Source organism: Tachysurus fulvidraco, chromosome 22 (assembly GCF_022655615.1).
Source record: "Tachysurus fulvidraco isolate hzauxx_2018 chromosome 22, HZAU_PFXX_2.0, whole genome shotgun sequence".
Lineage (NCBI taxonomy): Eukaryota > Metazoa > Chordata > Actinopteri > Siluriformes > Bagridae > Tachysurus > Tachysurus fulvidraco.
The window spans coordinates 7,509,516-7,528,451 of record NC_062539.1 but is presented as its reverse complement, the minus strand read 5'-3'; positions in this window follow the sequence as shown (position 1 = coordinate 7,528,451).

The following is an 18,936-nucleotide window of genomic DNA, read 5'->3' as shown; positions in this document are numbered from 1 at the left end:
AAAACATTGCTGGATGAAATAAAAATAAATAAATAAAGACAACCAGATAATCATCACAGAGTAAATGTCTAAAACATTCTCATACAGAAGACATGAAGTTGTCAACCTCACTCCACCAATTAAAGCTTTCCAGCAGAGGTGGCTTGCTTTATTCACTGAAGCTCAGGCACGTTAATCCAATATATTGTAGTTATTATAAACATTTTATCAAGATGTAAACAACCCTGGTCCAGAAGCACTTCCTGTTCCATTTTTGCGTTCATTTCACTCATATAATTAGGATTTAAAGATGTTTGTTTAATTTTCACTTCAATTCTAAATGTTCTGTTGATTGTGTTTTGTTCAGTTGTTTGTGTATGTTTCTAGACAAGTGTTATTTAAATCCTGCAAAATGGTTTATATTCTGGAAAGTTGTCTTGATAAATATTTGGTGCTCATAAAGGAGCTGTTGTATTTTTTTTGTGGTGATTGTCTAGCAATTAGTTAGTATTTTTAACTATTTACAGATAAAGGAGGAATTTATGTCCAAATTAGACGGCTACACGCCAAAACTCTTGGAGCTTTAAATGACTTGTGAAGGCTATATGCCAAGCTGAGGGGATTACTTTTATGTTGCAACTAAATGCTTTTTGGACGAACCACAGGGTGTGGATTTCATGGACCACCTAGGAGCGTGGTCTTAGCTAAAAATATGTTCTACTGAAGAAACACCTACATCTTGCGAACGTAAAGTGAATAAATAAACAGCAAATGTTCACGTTTGGGTGAACTATACATTTAAGCTATAAAATTTCTGCCACAAGCAATTTAAAAAGTCAGCAAATCACATGTTCAGATTTATAGATATTTACTCAGCTTACTGTCATTCCAACACTTCTATGGCAGTGGATCCCAATTCAGATCATGAATTTAACATAACCCCTCATCCCTCTTGTAAAGATGGCAATCAAGAAAACTTATAATGATGTCATGTCAATTCTTGCCCATGGAAACGGAGATGAGGAGCCGTCGTGTCCATTGATCTAGAACACGTTGTTAGTTACAAGGCCCGCGGGCCAAACACTTTTAATTAGGCCCGCTAACAAATTCTGGTCATCATTGTAATGTGAACTGTGTTCTGTTTATATATACATCTGTGACAATTACAACATTGAGACGCATGTGGCGCTGTCACGCTTCACTCAACTCAGAGAATAAGCGAATAACTGTAAACAATGTAAATGCTATCTGAGGTGGGCCAGGTGACTAGCACAATGTCTAAAAAAAGAAAAGTAGACAGTGAATATCGGCAATTCCAACCAAGATGGGAAACAATTTATTCTGTGAGTGCAAAGAAAAGCCAATGTGTCTCATATGTCAAGAGGCGCCCCCAAGTATAAACTCTGGCCACCCCTGTGGCTACCCCAGTATGAACTTGAATTTGAATGCATAATGAAAATAGATAGATAGAAATGGTCATAGATAGAAAGATAGTTATAAAAAAGAAAGAAAGAAAGAAAGAAAGAAAGAAAGAAAGAAAGAAAGAAAGAAAGAAAGAAAGAAAGAAAGAAAGAAAGAATTGATTTTGGATACATTTTAACCAAAAAAGTTATGGACTACAGCCTTAATGTCATATTGTTACATTAACCAGAAACAAAACTAAACAAGAATAACACTCCGTGTAGATTTGCTGTGGCCTCCTCTGGCCACCCCTATTAAACGTTTGTGGGGGCGCCACTGGATGTTCTCCATAATGAAATTGACCAAAACATCCCACAGATCCCACCTCACAGACCAGCATCTGGTCTCCTTAATGAAAGTGGCTATGGCAAAGGACATTAGTCCTAAAATAGATGAGACTGTTTCTAAGAAAAGAGGCAGGGTGTGTCTGGTAAGAGTTAAAATGCCTAATTTCTTATGTTTGGCATGTGGTACAGTAGTTATATCTATCATTTGTTGATCAAACAGTTTTCTGAAATTGAAATTGTTTCTAAATGACTGTTTTAAGCTACTGTTTTTAAGTAATCTACCTTATTAAGTACTGTTTTAAAGTATTGTTTTAAGTAGTGTTTTAAAGTACTGTTTGTCTTAAAGTAGGCTACTGAAGTACTGTTTTATGCAGTTATGCTGATCAGATTTCTGCTGATTTCTTGTTTTGATGAAGCCTGTGCTGTGACACAGATGTTGTCTAAATGTGTTTCAAATCTAAATTAGATTTAAAACCTTTTTTTAATCAATAAGGTTTAATGACGTTGAGTTTTTTAATACAGGCACTAATACACTGTTTCTTTAATAAATAAAAAATCCTCTAAATATATGTCCGGCCCCTGATTTTATTCACTACCCTCAGCATGGACCTTACAGAGCCTACACACCCCTGTGCTAGAAGGAAGCGAGGTCCTAACAAAATGTGAAAATACTGAAAAAGCTTGTGCTCTTATGATGGGTCTGATTTATGCCTTAAATCTACAGTATCCATCTAATCTGAAATACACTTTTGAAGTTTTTTCAAAAACTTTTTTGGATCTTGATGGACGGTATGGTATGGTATGGTATGGTATTTAAAAACTGTGTTTTCTCTATTAATAAAATTTTACTTATATTATTTAGTGTTGTTAATTATTTTAAGTTAAATAAAATGAGTCACTGTTACAATATGACAGATTAGTACTTTGACAGTAAATGTGCAATCATGAGTATTTATTTAGAGCTTCAATGTAAGAAATTACAAAAACACAGAAACCTGCTTAAGGTAAAAAAAAAATAAGAATAAGAATTTAAAGTGAAGTAAAGTGCAATGACATTTTTGATTATAAATGATTATAAATCTTTTGCTTATTCAACCCATCTAAACGTGCATGTCTACAGTATGCAAAGACTGGACAGAATCAACAAAGTGATATTAACAGACTGCTGTTACAAATAAATCATGTCTTCTAAGTAAATTAAGCAAGTCCATGTCCAAGTGCTCTTTTCAATAACAAACTGCTTATTTTAAAATACTCTCTAACACAGTAGAGAGTCAGTCGGAGATCCTGAAGAGGGACTTCAACACCCTGGTGGAGACGGTTTGCAGCACAGCGCCCACAACGAGGATCATCATGTCTGGACCGGTTCCAACGTACCAGCGAGGAATTGAAAGGTTCAGTAGACTTTTTGCTTTAAATGAATGGTTACAATCATGGTGTCAGGCTCAGAACCTACTCTTTATCGATAATTGGAATGTTTTCTGGGAGCGTCCTAGGCTATTCCGTGCTGACGGCCTGCACCTCAAATGCACACATAGCTCACCCTATAGAAACTGTGTCTGTTCCCCAAGCAGTGAGATCAAAAAGTAAATACATGAGAAGTTCTCGAAATAATCTTACTGTAATTAGACCAGAAAAATGCCAAAGAAACAAACAAAAACTGTTCTTAAGGTTTGGACTTGTGAACATTAGATCGCTTGCACCCAAAGCACTTATTGTAAATGAAATGATCTCAGATAATAGCCTTACTGCACTCTGCCTCACTGAAACTTGGATTAAACCAAATGAATACATCAGTCTAAAAGAGTCTACACCATCAGGATATATCTATAAGCACGAGCCTCGTCTGACTGGTCGTGGAGGTGGTGTTGCCACTATCCGTAGTGATTACCTCACGGCTACCCAGAGAACACAGCATAGATTTAGTTCTTTTGAAGTGCTCGTCCTTGTGTTACACCATCGCACATGCACACGAAGAAATCCCTGATGTCTCTTGCTCTAGCGACCGTGTACAGACCCCCAGGGCCCTACACAGTTTTTCTTAAAGAATTCACAGATTTCCTCTCAGACCTATTGGTTAACTTTGACAAAGCATTAATTGTAGGAGACTTTAACATTCATGTTGACGACACAAACGACGCTTTAGGACTCACATTTATGGACTTACTAAACTCACTTGGGCTCAAACAAAACATCACCAGTGCAACTCATCGACGTAACCACACACTAAATTTAATAATATCACACGGAATAGATGTCACTGATATAGATATCATACCTCAAAGTGATGACATCACAGACCATTACCTCATAATGTACACACTACCTGTAGAACAGACTAACTATGTCTCACCACGTTATCGACTTGGTAGAACTATTATTTCGACTACCAAAGACAGATTCACAAATAACCTGCCTGATTTGTCTAGACTTCTTACTGTACCCTTAAACTCAAACGACCTAGATGCAATGACTAACAGCATAGACGCTATATTCACTAGCACTTTAGACACTGTTGCCCCAGTCAGATTACAGAAGGTTAGAGATAAAACACTTGCACCATGGTATAATAGTCATACTCACACCCTCAAGAGGGAGACCCGTAACCTCGAACGGAAATGGAGAAAAACTAAATTAGAGGTTTTTAGAATTGCGTATAAGGACAGTATGTCCAGCTATAGACAGGCTCTAAAAGCTGCTGAGCACCTGAGCAAACTCATAGAAGATAACCAGAACAATCCCAGGTTTTTATTTAGCACAGTGGCTAGTTTAACAAAAAAACAGAAATCTGAACACACTATTCCATCACATTTCAGTAGTGAGGACTTTATGAGATTCTTCACTGATAAAATCGAAAGTATCAGGAATAAAATAGGTGACGCTCAACATATGAGAGCAACCAGTGACACAATCTCACCTAAGGCTTTACACAGCTTTACAAGTACAGGACAGGAAGAGTTAGATAAACTTATTACTACAGCTAAATCAACAACATGTTCACTAGACCCCATCCCAACTAAACTACTGAAAGAAGTGTTACATAAAGCTGGTGAGCCTCTTCTTAATATCATTAACTCCTCGTTATCTTTAGGTTATGTCCCGAAGTCTTTTAAGTTGGCAGTTATTAGGCCACTCATCAAAAAACCTAACTTAGATCCTAATGAACTATCAAATTACAGACCTATCTCATGCCTTCTGTTTATGTCTAAAATACTTGAAAAGGTTGTGACTGTTCAACTGAGCTCCGTCTTACAGGAGAGCAACATCCTTGAAGAGTTTCAGTCAGGTTTCAGGCCCCATCATAGCACAGAAACTGCACTTGTTAAAGTTACAAACGACTTGTTCTTAGCTTCGGACCAAGACTGTATGTCACTATTAGTTCTACTTGACCTTAGTGCTGCATTTCACACTATAGACCACAACATTCCTCTAGATCGCTTACAAAATTACACAGGTATTCATGGTCAGGCTTTAAGTTGGTTTAGATCCTACCTGTCTGATCGATACCATTTTGTAGAATTAAATGGTGAATCCTACAGTTTATTACCAGTTAAATTTGGGGTCACTCAAGGATCAGTTCTAGGACCTCTGCTTTTCTCTATATACATGCTTCCATTAGGGAACATTACTAGAAGACATGTTATTAGTTTCCATTGTTATGCTGATGACACACAGTTATATATCTCATCAAAACCAGATGAAATAGCCACAGTGTCCAAATTAACTCAATGCCTTAGAGAGATAAAAGACTGGATGAGCTGCAACTTTCTATTGTTAAACTCTGATAAGACAGAAATACTACTCATAGGTCTAAAAACCAGTGCACAGAAACTCTCACAACTTAACTCCGATTTAGAGGGATGTACTGTTACTAGTAGCTGGACAGTGAAAGACCTCGGTGTTATATTAGACAGAAACTTGTCTTTTAAAAATCATATCGCTCATACTACCAAAACAGCCTTCTTCCACCTTAGAAATATTGAAAAGCTGAGAAACATCCTGTCTGTATCTGATGCTGCGAAGCTAGTTCATGCATTCATGACCTCTAGGCTGGACTATTGTAATGCATTACTAGGTGGTTGTCCTGCATCTTTAATAAATAGGTTACAGTTAGTCCAAAATGCAGCTGCCAGAGTTCTCACTAGGACAAGAAAGTATGACCATATAATCCCAATTTTATCATCTCTACACTGGCTACCTGTTAAGTTTAGAATTGATTACAAACTGCTGCTACTTACGTACAAGGCTCTATAATGGTTTAGCTCCCATGTATCTAACTAGTCTTCTAATACGTTACAATCCTTCACGCTCTCTGAGATCACAAAACTCAGGACTTTTGGTAGTTCCCAGAATATCCCAGAAGTCTACTAAAGGTGGTAGAGTGTTTTCGTATTTAGCTCCCAAACTTTGGAATAGTCTTCCTGATAGACAGAACACAGCTACATGAAATGTCTACATGGTGTGATATAATACAACAAAACATGCACACAGGCTGAAACTCATGTTAACAAACGTCTACAATATCATAGCAAGGACATTTTACAGTAAAATATGTGGAGGAATTTTTACTCACCATAATATCACAGGTTGGATTAAAAGCATTGGTACCACAAACGAACATGGTGTCGTTCGACATTTTATGAAGGATCCGGATGTAGTTATGACACTCAGTCTGGAAAGGAAAATTACAGGGAATACAGAGTCCAAGGAAATTATTAGGAAGTCACTCAGAAAGAGACAGAAAAAAAGATCCGAGAACAGAACAACACAAGACAGAAGAATAATGGGGACTAGGTGAGGACTCAAGGAGGATGAGTTACAGATCAGGGATTTGTATAATAGCATACCTGTTCCTAATCATATGATATATTTACTGCACAAAACTGTTGAATCTAACCAGGGTTTGAAAGAGACATGGCTTAGGGGTGTAAAGTCTAGTTCTTAAAATTCTCAAAACTCAGACTATGTTTGGTTCTTTACTGTATTAGGAAATAATTTCTTTTTTTACACTCATTTGAGCATTTATATGTATATACACATAAATACAAATACACACACACACACACACACACACACACACACACACACACACACACACACACACACACACACACACACACACACACACAAATATATCAATCCCAGGAGAACAGCAGTTTTGATGTCACTCAGAACAGCCCATTTAGTACTAATATAGATAATTTTTTCCCCCATTGTGTATTTGCCACATTATTATTTAACATCAGTACTGTGCAGGTGTACAGATGTTCCTAATATATTGAATTTTTATTGTGTTTCTTCCATTCCTTCCTTCATTCATCATTATAAATACTTTATCTTAGTCAGAGTGGTGGTGATGGTGGTGTGATCTCTTGGGTTGTGGCAGGATCACCTGAGTTTTCCCTTTGAAGGTATAAGTGCACTGCATCTCTGAAGTCACCGACCATTTAACCTAGAAAAAAGAGAATATATTTCTTCATCGATATAGAATGTACAGTACAAGTGAAAATTTACTACTAAATCAAGAAATTTTAACGACAAAAATATATTGTTATTGTTATTATTTTTTATGTTGCGATTATTTAGCATTTAGATTATTTAGATTATTAATTTGTATTAAAGTACTTTAAAATGTACAAGTTTAAATAAAAAAAATGTAAACATAAAATTGGTGACAAAAATAAAATCACAGTCACAAAAAATATAAACATGAAAATGTAAAAACGATCGAATATAAGAAAATAAACCTAAGTAATACGTAAAATTGAAATGATTGAAATAAGTAAATAAATAAATAAATGCATCTATTATTTATTTATTTATTTATTTATTTATTTATTTATTTATTCTTGACCATAGCCTTCTTGTGTGTGATGTTGTTGAGGTCCAGGGCAAAGATGGCCTCTCGAGCTCCCAGGATGAGCACACCCTCATCTTCCATCAGGAGCATGGTGGTGTAATTCCACACTCCCTCCTCTTGAAAGACATGTCCTCTGTTACCTAGCAACAGCAGAATAGGCTTTTAGTGTCCACTGTGTTGGAGTAATTATAAGATCTTTGGTGCTCATAATAAAGAAAAGTACAAAGAAGTGAAGTAGAAGAAAGACTTAACACTATAACTTTTGACCTCAGTAACTCAGTAATGCTTTGTGTTATTTGTATTTGTAATACTGATATTATAAAGGCTGCAATGTTCCAATGCCCTAAAATGAATATTATTATTTATGTATGTATTTATTTTACATACTGTGGGGATCTTTTATATTAACCTGTGAGCAATTTTAATAGAAGTAAGAATTTAAATCAGCACTTTTTACCCGTCCAGCTGCAAAAACACATCAACATGCTTTTAATATAGAATCAAATCAAATCAAAATTTTTATTTGTCACATACACATACATACAGAGTACGACATGCAGTGAAATGCTTTGTATTTCTGTCCGGTATTCAAGCATAAAAAGGAATGAAGTTAAGGATATAAATAAAACCAAAAGGAGGTAGATAAATAAAATAAATAAAATATATTGCAAGGCTTATCACAGTAACATTAAACAGCAATGCTGTGCAGCCAAGTCGCAAACTAATATCTATTCAAGAAAAATACTACAAAAATAAAAACATTAACAAAAAAAAACAACAACAAAGACAGCTCACTTACTCAGAGTGACTGTTTTCCGTGGTGTGCTGTTCAATGGACAAACCTGGCCCGAAGTCAATACAGCAGTCAATACAAGGAAGAACAGCATGTCCTAAAGTTCTTCAATTTTCTGCTACAGAGCAAAGGCAGTATTTGTCCCTCAAACAGTCACACTCTTGAAATATTGAAAATATCTTTTTTTCAGCATGAAGAAAAAATATTGAACATTTTACTTATAATAACAGATTATGTTTAGATTGCTGTACTTCAGAGGAGCAGGGTGAATTATGACATACTGCACATGAGCTGGAGTTTTAATTGTAATCTTTTACAGTTTAGTTGTGTTCCATATAATTTACCTTGTAGAAATATTGAGAAAAATCTGTCATTCACACTGGACTCGGTTGATAAAATTGTTCATTTTAAGATAATAAAGTCATTAAGAACAGCATAGATCACACTCTACATTATTATAGAGAACAAAGTCAAAGTTTTCTGTCTTAAAATTACAATAAAACAAAGAGATTGGATTATGAAGATATATTCATGAAAGACAAAAAACACTTTATATCATATACCAGTTGGTCAAAAGATAAACCGAATATAATATCAGAATCAAATTTTTTAGATCTGTACTGTATATGTTGCAGCACTGAGAATAACTAAATGACAGATACATCATATGACAGATGTATGTCATTATTTTATTATGTTAGGTTTAGGTTAAAAGTTCATAATAATAAAGTTAATGATTGTATTGATATATTGTTTACCGATTTATTTGTGTTGACTCCAAGTAGTTAAAGACCCCCCTTTCCCTCCCACCACCCCCTCTTTCATATTGGTTAGCCCCATTGTGTCTGCTTCAAGTAGATAGGTGACAAGTAATTAAAACCATGTGTTTGATGTGTTAGATAGGAGACCAGTATTTTTTTTAAAAAGGGGGGTTCATGACCTCAGATGAAACAGTATTGTAAAACAAGGCCATGTGTTTGTTCCAATGAGATAGGAGACTTTTTCTTTTTTTTTTCTTCAAATTTTTTTTCTTTTTTTTTCTTCTAGATTCTGTGTGAAAAAGTAGAAAAATAAAATGGAATGTGACCTTGTTGATGTGATCATTTAAATGGAATACATCTTATGACCTCAAATGAAACAGTATTGTAAAAAAGGCCATGTGTGTTTGTTCCAAGGTGATAGGAGACAAGTAATTAAAACTCATGTTTGATCTTTGCGTAATTCTCGGGAATCCTTGAATTGGTGTGTTTTGTTGAATAAAGAATTGTTAAGACATTTTTACATAAGACATGGCACATGGCACAAGTTCAAATAATTCTCCCACTTCAGAAGCTAAAAAAATTAGAATTAATTAGAATTAAATAATTGAAAATAATCCAAAATAGATTGAGTAGTGTCAACATATTTTTATAAAACAATTCATCTAACTTAAGTATTTTGAGTATCTAGTACTTTTTTCACTTTTGATTTTATTAAACTAAATTCTAAATTATTTTTGATTAACTTAAACTATTAGCAGTATGTGTTAAGTATGAGACCCGTAAGAGTGTAATTTCATTGTACTTATTTCTGTTGTTTCAAATAAATATTTTAAATTAATCAGAATTATTAGTGACATAAGTGTTCAATGTGTTTTCTACAAATTATTATAAGTATTTTTTTATGTAGTGAATTTCCATAGTCAACAGTTACACCGGTTTAATCTAAACACTGTTCATCTGGGTATTCACAGTTCATAGTTGTGTCATAAGGAATAATTAAACAATGATAATGAACAACCCATGTGGTAATGATGTCACTATGCAAAGTGAAATGCATGTTACAAAAGCGATAGATTATTTTTCAAGAAATTTGTTCATCTCAAACCTCTGTAAATGAGCTTGTAACGTACACCAATGCTACATGTGACTTTTACAAACAACAAAAGCAATCTTTACTAGTATAAAAGCTATATTAACTGGTATGGACAAAAGCTAAATAAAATGGAAAAGCTACTTTTTCAAATGTGTTGTTGCATTTGGTGCCCACTGATATACAGTTATAGGAGAGTGAGAAAGCAAGTGTGATTACAGGACTGTATGTAGGAAAGCAACTATACAATTTAATATGCTTTAAAACTAAGTTGGCAAAGTGATGTAGAACTATATTGTGGTCAAGTTCTGACAGAATGATGCACATCTGAGAATGTCTGTTCAGAATCTAAAGTATAAAGCAGTGCTACAGTATAAGTCCAGAACTACCATATTCCTACTTGATATTGAACCACTACTACTACACCAATCATGTAGTACCCGCCTTATACTGTTATAACATAAAACATTAATATACAATTATCTATCTCTACACATTACTATGAAAACAGTATTAGTTGTATTCCATGGTCATTATTTTATAACTTTATAGTAATTAACGTTGTGTTAAGCATAAGGAATTCTAAGAACCTATAAAGATCCTACCCCTCATTAAAAAGATGATGCAAACCACATTTGCCCTGTGACGACAGACCATTGTGAACCAGTGAAAGAGCTAATGGAGCTAATGGAGCTAATGGCCTGCTCTTAAAATGGAGTCTGAGGTAATGTGTAGTAACATTTTTTCTGTTATTTGTTTGCTGATAACAAACACCACATTTGGTGTAGTTGAGTTCTTTACTTTATATAGGGCTCTTTTCTGCTCAATGGGATGGAACTAGATTTACCAAATTAATCTATAAATATGGTTGAGTTTTCGGTCATGTCTTTTTAAAAACGTAGGCATCCAGAACTGGAAAGACAGCAGATTATTTGGTTAAAATCTTAAAAATCCAAGATGAACAGGTTCAAACTGTTCAAATAGGTTATACATTTATTGGTAGAATTTTGTATTGGAAAGTTTCTAATGAACCCAAACACTACAATTTGTCTCTGGTTTTTGTTTGATTCTATTAAAGATGCTTTAAAGTTATTTTTGTATATATGTTTGGACTTTTTAAAATTTACAGTTCAGTTATGTATAGTTCTATTTTTATTGTTAAAGGAATTTAATGACATACACACCAAGCACACCACTGTTCTTCATGCCCTTCCTGTGTATCTATGTGAGGTCTAGGTTTTTCAGGACCTGCACAGTGAGTATTTTTGAATAATTGGCAGTACCATTTATGTAAACAGTTCATATTAATACAAACTTGTTGTTCAGACTCCAAACATATAGTTTGTGTGATTTGAAAACATTTGATTTTTCCTTTTTTTTACCTCCGTTTTTTACACCTACATGTGTATGTAGTCTGTTCTGAAAATCGTAATGCCAAAATGTCCAGATATGTACACAAATGATGCACAAATTTTTCTGTCTGTTGATGTGCAGGTTTGTAAAATCACATGACTAGCTATATGCCATTTGCACTACACTGTAAAAAATGATTTTTTTGAACTTGTAAATAAAGATAGCATCATTTAAGTAAATTTTACAAACAAATACTATTTTGTCTTTTTACTTCAAAATGTCACGTTTAATTCAATAAGCTACTTAAGGTTTCGTTTTGATTAATTGTGCTTAAATACATAGGTAAATTCAAATGGAACTGCCTAAGTAATATGTACTTAGTGTTTTGTCATTTAATGAATTAATGCAAAAAAATAACAAAACCAAGTAAAACGTACTCAAAGAAGCCAGGCAATCTATGCGCATGCGTTCCTGGTTGCAGTGTGGCGCAGAGGCATAGGAGTGCAACGGAAAATCGTCTTGAAGACTGATTATTACACGGTAAGTTGATTAAATATTTGTTTATTGGTCAATTTAGCTACCTTTGCAGAAAATTATAGAACTATTAAGACTGGTGACTAAAGAGTTAGGCGTCAAGTGTTAATAGTTGACAGAGATAAGTTTGCTAAAGAACCGATTTGCACAAACATCTGTTATTAGCAAAATGCATCTGTGTCAAAAGGTAGGGTCTGGTCTGGTCCTCGGCGCACAAACCGTTGATTTTAGAAAGCACTTTGAAACGGTGAGTGTAAATAGTCTAATATATAAATATCTTTCTGACAATAAATGATTACCCTAAAACCTATATTAGTTAATTGTTATAAGTTGATTTAGTGTAAATGTGTTGATTGATGCTAGTTTTTTTTTCTCATTTTCTGTCCGTTCACAGTTACATGAGCTATTTCTGACCTGACAGAAATAGCTCATGTTACTATGAGTATTTTGCTGGCATAAGTTTTTTTTTCTTGTCGGTGCATATAAGCGTGTATGCATGTACATGTGCTTGTCGCTAACGCTAGCATATGTCTCAAGTGATTTTTCTGTCAACTCATATAAGTATGTATGCACGTACATGTGCTTGTCGCTAACGCTAGCATCTCAGGTGATTTTTCTGTCGGGTCATATAAGCATGTATGCACGTACATGTGCTTGTCGCTAACGCTAGCATCTCAGGTGATTTTTCTGTCGGGTCATATAAGCATGTATGCACGTACATGTGCTTGTCACTAACGCTAGCATCTCAGGTGATTTTTCTGTCGGGTCATGTAAGCATGTATGCACGTACATGTGCTTGTCGCTAACGCTAGCATCTCAGGTGATTTTTCTGTCGGGTCATATAAGCATGTATGCATGTACAGTACACGTGCTTGTAGCAAACACTAGAATATTCTCAGGTGATTTATTTTGTCGGTGCATATAAGCGTGTATGCATGTACACGTGCTTGTTGCTAATGCTAGCATATGTCTCAGGTGATTTTTTTTCTTTTTTTGTCGGTTCATATAAGCGTGTATGCATGTACATGTGCTTGTCGCTAACGCTAGCATCTCAGGTGATTTTTCTGTCGGGTCATATAAGCATGTATGTACATACATGTGCTTGTCGCTAACGCTAGCATATGTCTCAGGTGATTTTTCTGTCGACTCATATAAGCATGTATGCACGTACATGTGCTTGTCGCTAACGCTAGCATCTCAGGTGATTTTTCTGTCGGGTCATATAAGCATGTATGCATGTACAGTACACGTGCTTGTAGCAAACACTAGAATATTCTCAGGTGATTTTTTTTGTCGGTGCATATAAGCGTGTATGCATGTACACGTGCTTGTTGCTAATGCTAGCATATGTCTCAGGTGATTTTTTTCTTTTTTTGTCGGTTCATATAAGCGTGTATGCATGTACATGTGCTTGTCGCTAACGCTAGCATCTCAGGTGATTTTTCTGTCGGGTCATATAAGCATGTATGTACATACATGTGCTTGTCGCTAACGCTAGCATATGTCTCAGGTGATTTTTCTGTCGACTCATATAAGCATGTATGCACGTACATGTGCTTGTCGCTAACGCTAGCATCTCAGGTGATTTTTCTGTCGGGTCATATAAGCATGTATGCATGTACAGTATACGTGCTTGTCGCTAACACTAGAATATTCTCAGGTGATTTTTTTTTGTCGGTGCATATAAGCGTGTATGCATGTATACGTGCTTGTTGCTAATGCTAGCATATGTCTCGGGTGTATTAAAATAACCGTTCAAAAATGTGCTTCTTAAAGTTTCTCTTTTATTATTTTTTGTTTGTTTCTAGTAGCAACTTAAACTGCTTAAAATATGTAGTCATTTGCAGATGTTCATTAACTTTTTACAGTGAATGTGATGGAAAAACATGGAAGCTACAGCAGAACTGTACCACTTCCTTGCCTACATCAAGATTGTCTGTGCACATTTAACTAAATTGATGCACTTAAGTTCCACTTTTCTAAGATTCTTCTTGTTGAAGAATGTATTTTCCTTGAAACACTGTATTGTATATTAAGTAGTGTAATTAATGACAGAAATTTTATTTTTGGGTGAACTAACCCTTTAAGTGCAAAGGGTGATCACACCAAATATTGATTTAGTCAATAGAAGGTAAATGAAAATTAATTTATGAAAACATTTTAAAGGCATCCCCACTTTACAGAATATTTACACAAGTGCCTAAAACGTTTTACAGTACTGAAGCTTTGCAGCTAGTTTAAGTGTCTTGCAGACACAGTTCTTCATTTCTTAATTTTTTCATTCTTCATTTAATAACAGATTTAACCTCTGTGTGGGGCACTTATCACGCAAAAATAAAGAGAACATACAACATACTGTACAATATTGTAACCACTTTTTCACTCATTTGTGTATTTGACAGGATGTCAGAAGAGACATGATTGAAGATAGCTTCACCAATCATCTAATGAAGATCGTTGTACTGGGCAGCACCGCAGAAGAGGAAGATGCCAACATAGCTGATGTCGTCATCGGCATTGAGGGAACTGTGGTACTGTCGGGATGCAAGAATCTTACAAATGCCTGCCTTCTGCTCATGGGCTTCATTTACTCCCTGAACTTGAGCTATCCTTCAAAGCTAAGAAACACATTTGAACTGTTTCAGAATTTTTTTCTTGGACTGGATGCTTTGAAATTTTCTCCAAAAGTTAGCTCTTTGCAGAGAAAGCTATTGATGTAAGTCTGCTAGCTGGCCATTTTGTTTGGCATTGAGTGTATTTGCTTTTGTATACTTTTTGTATTTGCTAATTGTTTTTTAAGTGAGAATGTCCGCAAAAGACTTGTTAAGCTAAAGTTGTACTGAACTGTTTCACATAGTTTGTCCATTGGTTTGATCATTTCTTTAATAAAAGTACTCAAGGAAAATGTCTGTCAGTGTTTTTTTTATTTTTATTTTTTATTGAAGACATCAGTTATGATGCATCACAAATTATGTTAGATATGTAGATATGTTAGAACATTTAAAGTAAAGGTTACTCAGGATAACTAAAAAAGATAACTAGGCCTCTTGTGTAAAAAAAAATGCAATAAATCATCATATATTTATAAGCATTACTTAAGCAATATTTACAAACAAAAAGTCAATAAAATTAACTGGGAATACCCAAGTAAACTTAACAATTAAAAACTTAAAAATGTCTAATTAAACTTACTAATAATTATGTTCAGGCTTTTACTTGGCAAATATTTGCAAATTTACTAGCCTTTTCTGAGTGAAAAAACTTTCCAAGCTTTTTTCAAGTAAATCCCACTCCAAATTTTTTACAGTGTAAACCCGCTGTATATAATTGAACAAGAGGTTTGTCAAAAAACCAAAAAGAAAACAATACAAAAAAAATGAATCCTAAATTGAAAACAGATAGAACTTTAAATTGGTATTGTAACCATTTATTTATTTATTTATTTTATTTTATTTTATTTTATTAGCATCATCTTTTTCAATTATTTAGGGCACGTCTGATGAGCCAGAACTTTTAGATGCTGCAGTGACCCTCCTCACAGTCATCATGGATAATGACACAAGTCAACCAGTGAAAATCTCTGTCATCATTGAAAGCGAGATTGTGATCAGCCTTCCACCATTTACTGATGCCTTCATGGTAATGTCTGGACCGACTTACAGTATGCACTACACCTCAGCTATCCTGTGGGACTGGCCAACACTTCTGAATTCAATCAAAAAATATTACTTGGTTTGAAAGATGGTAAACTGTCGCCGAAGTTACAGAGTCTAAAGAATGACTTGATGCGTATGTAGAAAATTGTCTGAAAAATCTGTATGGCCTGGTATTTTTGCTGTAGAATGTGGTTTCCTTCTGTGAAAATAATGCCTTAAAAGGTTGTCGCACTAATTTGCAGGTTTTTCACCACAAACTGTACAGTGTACCTTTCTATGTGTTAAGGTTATTTGCTATTAATGCATCTCTTGTTCTTGAGGTTTGTTTAGTAGAGCAGGACATCACATAAATGGTTCATGCATAAATGGTTCCTGCAGGTTCATGATATTGTAATTTCAAAGTTTCTGTCCTATTCAGTTTTAGCCTATTGGAAATATATATTTTTTTTATTTTATGTACTGTATCTGTCTGTCTTTGCCATTTGTTTGAACATATTCACTATGAGAAGTGTTTTGATGCAGTCTGTAGACATGCTCAAAGTTATCAATTATTCTATCCCTTAGATGCAGATGTGGGAAGTAACGAAAATACTTTGTTACTGTACTTAAGTAAATTTTTCTGGTATCAGTACTTTACTCCACCATTTCTTTTTCGGACAACTTTTTACTTTTACTCATTACGTTTTACACAAATATCTGTACTTTTTACTCTTACATTTTCAAAACGGACTCGTTACTTTTAGTATTATTTCTTCTCATTGAGCGCTGTTTCCACCCTATCATCCTATAATTGTGTGGCTATTTCCCTATGTGACTGGTGTACTGTATTATTTACTGGCTATCAGACATAGACTAAGGATAGTGGAGCTAATAATGAGCAGCCCGCCTACAAAAGGAATGGCTAATGTTAATTCAGAGGGAGGGAGATGTTTGAAATAATTGGCGTCAAAAAGGATTCCTGGCAAATGCATTGCGAATTGTGTCAACCAGGGGCGGTTCTAGCCCTTTTTTAGGGTGGCTTCAGCCCCCTGTCTGTAATCTCAGCCACCCTAAAGTGAAGTGAAGTGAAAGTGACATAAGGCTAAGTATGGTGACCCATACTCAGAATTCGTTTTCTGCATTTGACCCATCCAAAGTGCACGCACACACACAGCAGTGAACACACACACACTGTGAACACACACCCGGAGCAGGGGCAGCCATTTATGCTGCGGTGCCCGGGGAGCAGTTGGGGGGTTCGGTGCCTTGCTCAAGGGCACCTCAGTTGTGGCCACCCCGAGACTCGAACCCCATTAGGCCACAAATTGCCCCAAAACTATATTATGAAACTATAAGTATAATTTTTCACTTTCATAAATAAACAATAAAAATTACGTTAAAATGCAGGACATGTCGTCGATGGGAAAGAAAATTATTTATCAGTTTGATCTAAGAGCGATTTATTTTTTTTACTTTGCTTTTACACGCGTGTGTTGTATATAATATATAATATAAAACGTCTTGTTTTAAATTCTCACTGAGGGCCAAAACCCCCTATGAAATACTAGAACCGCCCCTGGTGTCAACTCAAAAAACACGAAGTGCTTAATTTAATTAACATTAATTTTGTCATTTGTAAAACATCAATAATTTTGAGTTGTTTTCAAGGACAGAGCTGGAATCTCCCTACAGTTTGGGATATGGCCTTTTTGATACACTTAGTATACATTATATTTCCAAAAGTATTGGGTCACCGGACCTTTCCTGCAATATGTGACTGTTTTCTGATCTCATCCCAACTGAACACCCTACCTCACCTACATCAGTGCCTGCCTTTCGTAACAATCTTGTGGCTGATGAACACAAATATCCATCAGCACACTCCAAAAAATTATGTATATATATAAAATGACGTCCATTCACATGACACTAGTTTCCAGCATGACACTAAACAGGTAGTAGTATCGGCGACTTTTTACTTAAGTACATGTCAGAGCCCATACTTCTTTACCTTAACTTGAGTAAAAGAGTGTAGTCACTACTTCTACTTTTACCGGAGTCTTTTAAAAAATGAGAATCTGTACTTCTACTTGAGTAAAGATGTGTGTACTTTTGCCACCTCTGTTTAGATGTAAGAATTCCCTAGAATGTCTTGAATGTTGATTATTTTCTTCGTGGGTGGTGAGAAGTGGGGATGGGTTTTGAAATATTCACTCGTAATCAAGGTATAGTTTTACTCTTACTTCGTCGAATTCAGCTAGGAAATAATCTCAATACAGTTGTCTAAAAAACAGATAACATTTATCTTAGTAATATGTGATAAAAGAATCCGCTGAAAACACAAATCTAAGAGTCAGAATGAAATTCCCCTAGAGGGAATTTTGCGCGTGTTTGCTTAGGGGGCGTGTGCGCGTTTTTGCTCATGCGCGTTTTTTTCAAGGGGACGTATGCTCGTTTGCGCGTGTTTGCTCAGGGGGCGTGTGCGCGTTTGCGTGTGTACTCGTGTTTGGTCAGGGGGCGAGTGCGCGTTTGCCTAGGGGCGTGTGTGAGTTTGCACGTGTTTGCTGAGGGGGCGTGTGCGTGTTTTTGCTCATGCGCGTTTGCTTAGGGGGCGTGTGCGCGTTTTTGCTCATGCGCGTTTGTTTCAAGGGGACGTATGCGCGTTGGCGCGTGTTTGCTCAGGGGGCGTGTGCGCGTTTGCGTGTGTACTCGTGTTTGGTCAGGGGGCGAGTGCGCGTTTTTGCTCATGCGCGTTTGCCTTGGGGGGCGTGTGCGCGTTTGCACGTGTTTGCTCAGAGGGCGTGGGCGCGTTTTTGCTCGTGCGCGTTTTTCTCAGGGGACGTATGCGCGTTTGCGCGTGTTTGCTCAGGGGGCGTGTGCGCGTTTGCGTGTGTACTCGTGTTTGGTCAGGGGGCGAGTGCGCGTTTTTGCTCATGCGCGTTTGCCTAGGGGCGTGTGCGAGTTTGCACGTGTTTGCTGAGGGGGCGTGTGCGTGTTTTTGCTCATGCGCGTTTGCTTAGGGGGCGTGTGCGCGTTTTTGCTCATGCGCGTTTTTCTCAGGGGACGTATGCGCGTTTGCGCGTGTTTGCTCAGGGGGCGTGTGCGCGTTTGCGTGTGTACTCGTGTTTGGTCAGGGGGCGAGTGCGCGTTTTTGCTCATGCGCGTTTGCCTAGGGGCGTGTGC